The 10111-nt window shown below is 45.2% G+C and overlaps 1 long non-coding RNA gene across 1 annotated transcript; it reads left to right on the top strand.

Moving 5' to 3' along the window:
- The first annotated feature begins 4110 nt into the window (after positions 1-4110).
- On the top strand, positions 4111-5384 carry LOC139071394 (uncharacterized). The gene is made up of 3 exons (XR_011521296.1): positions 4111-4375; positions 4499-4674; positions 5118-5384. It is a non-coding gene; the product is annotated as an uncharacterized lncRNA (long non-coding RNA).
- Positions 5385-10111: the final 4727 nt, after the last annotated feature.

Genomic DNA, 10111 nt, shown 5'->3' with positions numbered 1-10111 from the left:
CTTTACACCGGCAGCCAAGTGTAACGTTTTGGATATGCCCCAGAAGCAAGTGGGCATTATCATTATGTTTTAACTTTATTTTTCACAGGCTACGCTACCAAAAACATGTCAAACTCTGCAGTTTAGATCGCTCCAGACAGGAAGTCAAACACAAAAGTAGTGTACAAAAATCTCGTCTCATCTCGTCTTCTTCCGCTTATCCGGGTCTGGGTCGCGGGGGCAGCATCCCAACTAGGGGGTTCCAGACTGTCCTCTAAATAAACGAGAAAAAAAAAAAGGGGGGGGGGGGGGCACACACACGAAACCACAGACCTTTTTGATACATGCATTGCATAAATGTCTTTCTCCTTCCTTATTCATTTTGTATGGACTTCTGAAATCAAGCATGGTGTTGCAATTCCCCTGTGTTTTTGTGACATCAAGGGATCAGCTGTGTGGAACACTTTTGCTCCCGTTTCGTATCAAAATTGCTCCCGGTTGGGAATGAGCTTGCAGGTAAAATCCAGCTATTATGTTATGTGATCGCTTTCACGGCCGGTGAAAGAAGGGATTAGCCACATAGCAAAAAGGCATTAAAGTGAATTTGGTTGCATATCTCAAAAGGAAACTCATAAACTGAAGTTTGAGGGAATACTGTTGTTTTTTTATTTATATTTAAAAAGCGAGTGCTGAGTTTTACATGTTTTAACTGGAGAGAGGGATGTCAACAGGCTGAGAGGCGAGAAAGGTAAAAGGAACGAGGAACTGACAATTAGGGACAACTAATCACCAAGTGTGTAGCCAAGCGCATCCCCCCACGCCGGTGCCAGTGCTTGCACTGTGCTTGAACCTGTGCTGAATGCCAACGACAGATAATTATAAACCCGCGGGGCAGGCCTCCTCTGTGCAGAGGGAGGAATGGAGCCTCAGCCAAACCTGAACTCCTGACCTTCTTCACACACCAAGCGTCTGTTGTGGGCTTCTGGAGGTGCAAGATGGGTCACAGCAAGCCGTGAGGCAACTGGGAGGGAATGAGCAGGAGGGGAGTAGGGAGGTGGTATTGGGGCTTGGGGTGGGGGTGTGAATGAGGGCTATAGGGTGGGCAGAATAACATGGGGGATGGGGAGATCTGAGCAAGGAGGTGCTCAGCAGAGGGTAAAGTTTTTGTTTTTTCTTTCTTTTTCTTTGCATTCTTTAGCTGGAACATCCAACCAATCACAGAGGAGAAGGAGCCACTTGACAAACCCACAGCAAGTGAAATCCCTTTTGTTACTCCTGTTTGGTTATCTCTCTTTTCTTTATCACCTTTCATTGTGTGGGGAAATGTAGTCCATTCAACACCTTTACATAAGAAGGAAAGCCTTTGTTGGCTCGTCTAAAGTTTCTCTAACTTATTACATTCCCACACCTTGTTAATGGTTAATTATCAGTGATTCTCAATGGTTTTAAAGTGCTGCTCTTGTTTATTGTTGCCTGTTAACACAACACACCGTTGGGTTCAAATGAAGGCAACTGGACTTTTTTAGTTTCTTGAAGACAATTTGCTTCTCATCTGAGGGGCTTTGTTAGTTCTGCCTGGAACATGACTGAGAACCTTCACCAGCACACAGTTAATAGTTTATTTAGAAAAAAAAAAGGTTTTGCACATTACTGATGGTAATAACACTAATTGGAGTTCTGCAGTTACATAAGTAATTGTTACTCAAAGGCTGATTTCAAATCCACAGGTTGGAAATGAAAGTAACTCAAAACTGAGAGTTACAAAATTTATGGTTTAACTTTTTAAATTTTGAAATTCACAAAACTAACATAAACATTAGGGTGTATAGCAGTCTGAATGGATATGAAATTAATTTATCTTTTAAATGATCTCATCACACAATCAGTAGGCAATCTGCTCATCACCATCTGGAAAACTGCTGAATCTCCATTTTCCATGTTTTTACTTGTTCCTCCCACACTCTAGGATTCTGTTTATTTACTTACTGTTGGATCAACATGTGGAATCTGTCAGACAGGTCACTCAGATGCATCACTCTGATTTTTTAACAGAACTTGTGTTGATGTGAACCCAAGTGAGTAATTTTCAATGCATGATCCTGTCATGGTCTGTGTCAGCGTCTTTCCCCATGTGTCTCCTGATGTCCTCCATCCCTCTCTAGATTCCCCTTTGTGTCTCATAGCGCCCTCATGTGTCCTTTGTCTGCATCTCATTTATGTGCCTTCTGTTTGTAGCCCTTCAGGTCATCCCCAGCCCCTCCAGTTGTAGCTCCAGCCTTTTTGTCCTCAGCTCCCTTATGGTTTTCTTCATGTTCTCTTGGTCTCCCCACCATATTTCTATAGGTCTATTATTTCAGTTTTGTGTGTGTGTGTGTGTGTCCTTCTCAGCTAGGTGTGTGTGTGTGTGTGTGTGTGTGTGTGTGTGTGTGTGTGTGTGTGTGTGTGTGTGTGTCTGTGTGTCTGTGTGTGTGTGTGTGTGTGTGTGTGTGTGTGTGTGTGTGTGTGTGTGTGTGTGTGTGTGTGTGTGTGTGTTCTTCCCCTGTCAGGTCCGGTGTCCTCCCTTGCTCCTTCCTGCTCCTCCTCCCTGATTAGTTATTGCCTTCACCTAGTTCTCTCCCCACACACCTGCAGCTCATCTGCCTCCCATTATGCCCCAGTCTATAAAGCCCTGTCTGTTTCTCATTGTCTTGTCGGTCCATTGTTGTTTGTGTAGTGTAATGGTTTATGTTCTTTTATGAAAGATGAACCATCCTACATATTAATTCGGAATATCAATTTTTAATAAATTAATAACCAAATGTTATAGAATTAAGAAGACTCAAAGGTTGTTTTCATCGATAAACTGACGATAATATCCGTGGGTCTGTGTTTCATTTCAATGAAGAGACAAGTTTGAAAGTTAAAAAATTTAATTCTTCAAATTAAACTAATGATTTTGAAATGACAAGCATAGGAAATAACAATCAACATTGGCAACTTTGTTGGACAATCTTTAACAGTTGATATTTTAAACTTGCTCAAATAGACCTTGTGTTGGATGTGCTAAAGATTGAGAATGATGTGATGTGATTATGGATGCGTGTGTGCGTCTGAATTTGCTTCAGGAAGAAACAGGTGTCTGAGTGAAAACGATGGTTTGAATTAAACTTGGTTCTTATTAGAAAAGATGCATCAAACGCTATCTATTGTGTTCTGCCTCACCGTACGAGGACCCTCGTTCAGATCCGGACCTCAGGAGGATGTTTATCCAGGTCACACCTTGGCTGGCAGAGGAGACGAAGGTGTGCGACGATCCGGTCCAGAGATGCCCCCCGGTACACATTGTTGAAGCGTTTGCAGATGCGCTTTCTTAAGTTTAAATTACTCAGAAAATCAAAGACTCTGGAAGAGTCTGCGTTGGCGGTTGCAATTCAGCTATCCTGTCTGACTTGACAGTAATAGCGTGGGGGGGGGGGGACAAGAGCCGGTGGGCTCCATTCCCCCGTTAGCGTTTGTTCACACGTCCTCTCTCTTTCGTTGTCAAACACGAACTGAATCATGAACTGAAACTTACCAAAAGTCCCTTCTCTTCTCAAAGCAAACGTGCGTCAGAGCAAATGTGTTTTGGAGTTTACTGTGAGAGTAGACCTGTGTGAGCGAGTGTGAAGGTCACCACTAAAACATCCTCAAAACATTATTTAATTAAGCATTGCTTCATTCAGTGGCGGCTGGCCAGTAGAGGGCGATAGGGCGCCGCCCTCCCAGTTTTTCCGTGTTTTTAATTAAAAAAAAAAATAAATAAATAAAATTAACAATAATCACATATTCTAAGTTAATTGTGTGTTTTGTAACAAAAATAAATCATATATATATATATATATATATATATATATATATGTATATATATATATATATATATATATATATACATATATATATATATATATATATATATATATATATATATATATATATATATATATATATATTGGTCTCTGCCGGTCTCTGCCGAGCGGTGGAGGCTGTGTGCTGTTTTTCAATCGCCCAAACAGGATGAGACCAGCTGTCCAATTGCTGACAAGAATATCAAAGGGTAGGAATGGGAATGTATCCAATCAGCGTTGACGTTGTTTCAGAACGTTTCAAGCATGATGGGCGATGGAGCTACCGCCAAAGGATTCGTTGGTGTTCGGTAGAACTCGGCAGAGTCGTTTTTGGTCGTGACGCAGATGTAACATGGACGCCGCCTGTGCGCCTACAACCAGCATGGATACCGGATCTCAGCAGCCACTGAATTCAGTTCGGTCTCTTCTCCAGTATCCGTTCGAGAGGAGAACTATGGTGGAAAAACTTAATGTCAAAGAGCTTGGACCAGATCAGCCCGACGTAAAGATAAGCCAGCAGGAGAAGGAGAGAGGTAAACTGTACACACTAGGCTTCTCCCGAACTTGGTACACCAGGAAGGCTTGGCTAGCTGGATGCAATCACGCTAATGCGTTACTTTGCTTTCCGTGTTTGTTATTCAAAACGGCTGGGACAGATAAGGCATGGATGAGTCAGGAGTTACAGACATGAAACATTTTTCTGAGAAGGTGAAGAAACACGAGTCATCCCGGGCACACATGGACAACAACACGGTGAAGCTAGCCATGCTAGGCAGCAGAGCTAACGTTGCCATGCAGCTCGACAAGGGAACAACAGCAGCTGGGTGCAGAGGTAAGCTGTACATTACATTTCTGTGAACAAGACAATCAGAATCAGAAATCCTTGGTTGTCCCACAAACTGGGACATTTGTTTAATAACATGTTTAATGTGCAATAACTGTAAAAACTAATTTCAACACACATACTTATTATACATATTTAATCACGTAAATGTGTATTTCATGTAAATTTGTACATACATCAATCTGATTCCAGTTTACTTGTTACACTTCTGCTGCAGCAAACAAATTTCCCTTTTGGGACAATTAAACATTTCTGATTCTCAATGAGATGTTTTTACCTCAAATGTAAAAACATCTGATTGAGAATCAGAAATGTTTTATTGTCACAAAAACTGGGAAATATGACATTTGTAAGAGGATACTGATGACATTATTTCCTATGAAAGTGTTTCCTATGTACTTATCTGTTGTGTTTTATTTATCATATGACAGGTTTTTCACACCATCCTGAGCCATGCAAAAGAAGATTCTTGTCACCACACCCATGACCACAGCCGAATCAGAAAGGTGCTTTTCTACTTTAAAGAGGATTAAGACTTTCCTTGAGGAACACCATGACACAGGATGGGCTGAATGCTCTTGCCATGCTCTCCATGGAAAAAAAAGCTTGTCACAAACATTCCTGACTTCAATAAAAAGCTAATCGAGAGCTTTTCCACTCAGAAGGACAGAAGGGCAACATTTCTGTACAAATGAGGTATCACACACACACACACACACACACACACAAATGCATCCTCTTGATCTTTGTATAAAGTTGACCTTGGCACAACACTCCAGAAATATTTAACAGTGTAAATTTCTGGCATTTTGTCTAAGTAGTGTTTCCTACCATTACTGTAACAGTGACCTGCTCTTAATTTTTGGTGTTCTCTCGATTGTTGAAATTAAACAAAATGTTTTTGTTACTTGCCTCTTGCATTGCCTATTTACCATTTGTGGTCGTGTTATTTTATGTGCAATTTAATGCAGTATTTTTCAACCTTGGTCTGTAAGGCAGCGTGCCAATAGTCAGACACACCTGGATTAATCAGTTTGTCCAATGATGTAAGACAGGAAATAAAAGAGCTGTGCTTAATTCAGGAAATAGTGAAGTTGTGCACAAAGCTCAGAAAGCACAAGTTTGTTTAAAAATAAAAAAATAGCACAGCCCCACCAAAAATATTTTTCACCAGCCGCCACTGGCTTCATTATAGTTATTATGATTACCCAAAGCATAATAATAATTCATTTGATTAAAATACATTTATAATGAGTAAAATGGTAAAATGATTATTTAGCATTAGTAAACAAAGGAAGCCCCCACCTGGGGGACATTGAGTCCGAGTGGGCCTTGTTCCACTCTGCGATTGTCGAGGCGGCTGTTGCTAGCTGTGGTCGTAAGGTGGCCGGTGCCAGTCGTGGTGGCAACCCCCGTACCCGCTGGTGGACACCAGAGGTTCGGGGAGCCGTCAGGCTGAAGAAGGAGGCCTACAGGGCGTGGCTGGTCTGTGGGTCTCCGGAGGCAGCAGACAGGTACCGGATAGCCAAGCGGGGTGCAGCAGTGGCAGTTGCCGAGGCAAAATCTCGGGCGTGGGAGGAGTTTGGTGAGGCCATGGAGAAAGACTATCGATCGGCTCCAAAGAGGTTCTGGCAAACTGTCCGGCGCCTCAGGAGAGGAAGGCAGCAACTCGCTCACACTGTTTACAGTGGGGATGGGGAGCTGCTGACGTCAACTGAGGCTATAGTCGGACGGTGGAAGGAATACTTTGAGGAGCTCCTCAATCCCACCAATGCGCATTCCGAGGAGGAACCAGAGCTGGGAGGCCTGGGGATGGACTGTCCGATCTCGGGGGCAGAAGTTGCTGAGGTAGTCAAACAACTACACAGCGGCGGAGCCCCGGGGGCGGATGAGGTTCGTCCTGGGTATCTCAAGGCTATGGATGTTGTAGGGCTGTCATGGTTGACACGTCTCTACAACATTGCGTGGTCATCGGGGGCAGTTCCTAGGGAGTGGCAGACCGGGGTGGTGGTCCCCATCTTTAAGAAGGGTGACCTGAGGGTGTGTTCCAACTATAGGGGGATCACACTCCTCAGCCTCCCGGGAAAGGTCTACGCCAAGGTACTGGAGAAGAGGGTCCGATCGATAGTTGAATCTCAGATAGAGGAGGAGCAATGTGGTTTTCGTCCTGGCCGTGGAACTGTGGACCAGCTCTATACCCTTGCAAGGGTGATGGAGGGGGCATGGGAGTTTGCCCAACCAATCCACATGTGCTTTGTGGATTTGGAGAAGGCTTATGACCGTGTCCCCAGGGGCACCCTGTGGGGGACGCTCCAGGAGTATGGGGTGGGTGGCTTTCTGTTAAGGGCCATTCAGTCCCTTTACCAGAGGAGCGTGAGTTTGGTCCGCATAGCCGGTAGTAAGTCGGACCTGTTCCCAGTGAGGGTTGGACTCCGCCAGGGCTGCCCTTTGTCACCGGTTCTGTTCATCACTTTTATGGACAGAATTTCTAGACGCAGCCGTGGTGTGGAGTGTGTCGAGTTTGGTGGCAGGAGAATCTCGTCTCTGCTTTTTGTGGATGATGTGGTCCTCCTAGCTTCATCCAGCTCTGACCTTCAGCTCTTGCTGGGTAGGTTCGCGGCCGAATGTGAAGCGGCTGGGATGAGGATCAGCACCTCCAAATCTGAGACCATGGTTCTCGACCGGAAAAGGGTGGCTTTCCACCTCCGGGTCGGGGGAGAGGTCCTACCTCAAGTGGAGGAGTTTAAGTATCTCGGGGTCTTGTTCACGAGTGAGGGTAGGAGGGATCGGGAGATCGACAGGCGGATTGGTTCGGCGTCTGCAGTGATGCGGACGCTGAGCCGATCTGTCGTGGGGAAGAGGGAGCTGAGCCAGAAAGCCAGGCTCTCGATTTACCGGTCGATCTACGTCCCAATCCTCACCTATGGTCATGAGCTTTGGGTAATGACCGAAAGAACGAGATCGCGGATACAAGCGGCCGAAATGAGTGTCCTCCGTAGGGTGGCCGGGCTCAGCCTTAGAGATAGGGTGAGGAGCTCGGACATTCGGGAGTGACTCGGAGTAGAACCGCTGCTCCTCCGGATCGAAAGGAGCCAGTTGAGGTGGTTTGGGCATCTGGTCAGGATGCCTCCTGGACGCCTCCCCGGGGAGGTGTTTCGGGCATGTCCTGCCGGCAGAAGGCCCCCGGGTCGACCCAGGACACGTTGGAGAGGTTACATCTCCAATCTGGTCCGGGAACGCCTTGGGGTCCTGCCGGAGGAGCTGGTGGACAAGGCCGGGGAGAGGACGGCCTGGAGCTCCCTAATTGGGATGCTGCCCCCGCGACCCGGACCCGGATAAGCGGAGGAAGACGAAGACGAAGACGAAAACAAAGGAAGCGTAAGACTCTTTTATTATGACTAGCTTTCATGAGAACTCCATCTTCTGGTACTGCAGGTGGCAGATGTTATGGTTTGCAGCAGACTCTTGCAGACTTCATGTCGGCAAAGGTCTTAATCTGTGGGTAAAAGTTCTTTGCGACCCAGCTCTTACCCAGCCAGGCAAAATACAACCTTTGGCACAGAAAACCCATATTTCCTCACGTTACATTTGTCAGTGTTGTTTTGGTGCTCTGTGTGAGCTTCCTGTCCCGTCCCCAGTTTGTGCTCTAGGTGAGCTCTGTTCTCATTTTCTGGATTTTTGGATTTTGGCTCCCTGCCTTTTTGCATTTATTTTGTTCATTCTACAATAAAAGGATTTTCACTTTATATCCACTCCTGCCTTGTGTCATCCTGGTTTACTGCATTTTGGTTCCAAGCCATCCTCTCAACGTGACAGATCCTTCACAAGCATCAAACCCAACTCAAGCAGGTTTTTGAGTACTTAAACCGAAGTCCTAAATCTAAGCCCACAAAGTGCTCAAAAATTGGTAGTTTTAAGCCTAGTGTATGCTTTTGCATCAGTTCCACAAGGGAGAGGCACACTCTGATTTCTCAGTCTCCTGGGAAGTGTTGCAAAGCAATCCTCCGCCAGGACAACAGAGGGTGCAGCGCTGTTTTGGCATATCCTGTCATGTATCTGGTCCAAGATAGTGCATTTACTATTGTGTTTATATTGTGTTTATTGTATTTCAGATACTTTTTTTAACAAAGACAAATTTGTCCCTCACTCTCCTCCACCTCTTCATGTGCTTGCCACCTCTAAACCCACATTCCCCGTCATTTCCCTCCGTGAATAAAATGCTTGCTGTATATCTTTTTAGTCTGCTGGGTGAATAAAACGTTCATATTTTCAGAGTTTTTCTGCAAGGTATTTTTCAAGTTGCTCTGTGTCTGCTGCTAGATATCTTTGGCTTTCTTTATGTTTTGAGGGCACAATGGCAGTGTACTGTTAGGAAAAGAGGCGTCCTGACCAGTCATAAGCTTGCATTCTCCGCCTTGTTTGATGGATGTTTATAAAAGTGGGCTTGACTCCATCCATCCTTGCGAGCCTGCAGGAGAGCCCACGTGAGGATGGATAATGCGTGTCTGCACACCGACACAAACAGACGCATAAACTAGGCTTTATAGTGATAAAAACATTTGGTGAAGAAAATATAGCAAGGTTCATTTACTTGTTTATTTATTTATTTATTTATTTGTTTATTTATTTATTTATTTATTTATTTATTTATTTATTTATTTATTTATTTATTTATTTATTTATCAGTTATTCTCAGTATCTAGTTGGTGTTTTTGTTTGTTTTTTGGCTATTACACTCTTTTAAATATGACTAGATCTTTGTTTAAATTCTCACCACTTTTGACCACGTTTTCCATCCATCCATCCATCCATCCATCCATTTTCATCCGCTTATCTGGAGTCGGGTCGCAGGGGCAGTAGCCTAAGGTGAGAGGCCCAGACTTCCCTCTCCCCAGCCACTTGGGCCAGCTCCCCCGGGGAAATCCCAAGGCGTTGCCTGGCCAGGTGAGAGATATAGTCCCTCCACCGTGTCCTGGGTCTACCTTTAGGTCTCCTCCCGGTTGGACGTGCCCGGAAAACCTCACCAGGGGAGGCATCCAGGAGGCATCCTGACCAGATGTGCGAGCCACCTCAACTGGCTCCTCTCGATATGGAGGAGCAGCAGGTCTACTCCAAGCCCCTCCCGAATGACTGAGCTTCTTACCCTATCTCTAAGGGAGAGCCCAGCCGCTCTTCGGAGAAAACTAATTTCGGCCGCTTGTATCCGCAATCTCGTTCTTTCGGTCACTACCCAAAGCTCATGACCATAGGTGATGGTAGGAACGTAGATCGACCGGTAAATCAAGAGCTTCGCCTTCTGACTCAGCTCTCTCTTCACAACGACAGACCGGTACAACGCCCGCATCACTGCAGATGCAGCACCAATCTGCCTATCGATCTCACGCTCCAGTTTTCCCTCACCCGTGAACAAGACCCTGAGATACTT

This window comes from Nothobranchius furzeri, chromosome 8 (assembly GCF_043380555.1).
Source record: "Nothobranchius furzeri strain GRZ-AD chromosome 8, NfurGRZ-RIMD1, whole genome shotgun sequence".
Lineage (NCBI taxonomy): Eukaryota > Metazoa > Chordata > Actinopteri > Cyprinodontiformes > Nothobranchiidae > Nothobranchius > Nothobranchius furzeri.
This window is presented reverse-complemented; position numbering and strand designations above follow the sequence as displayed.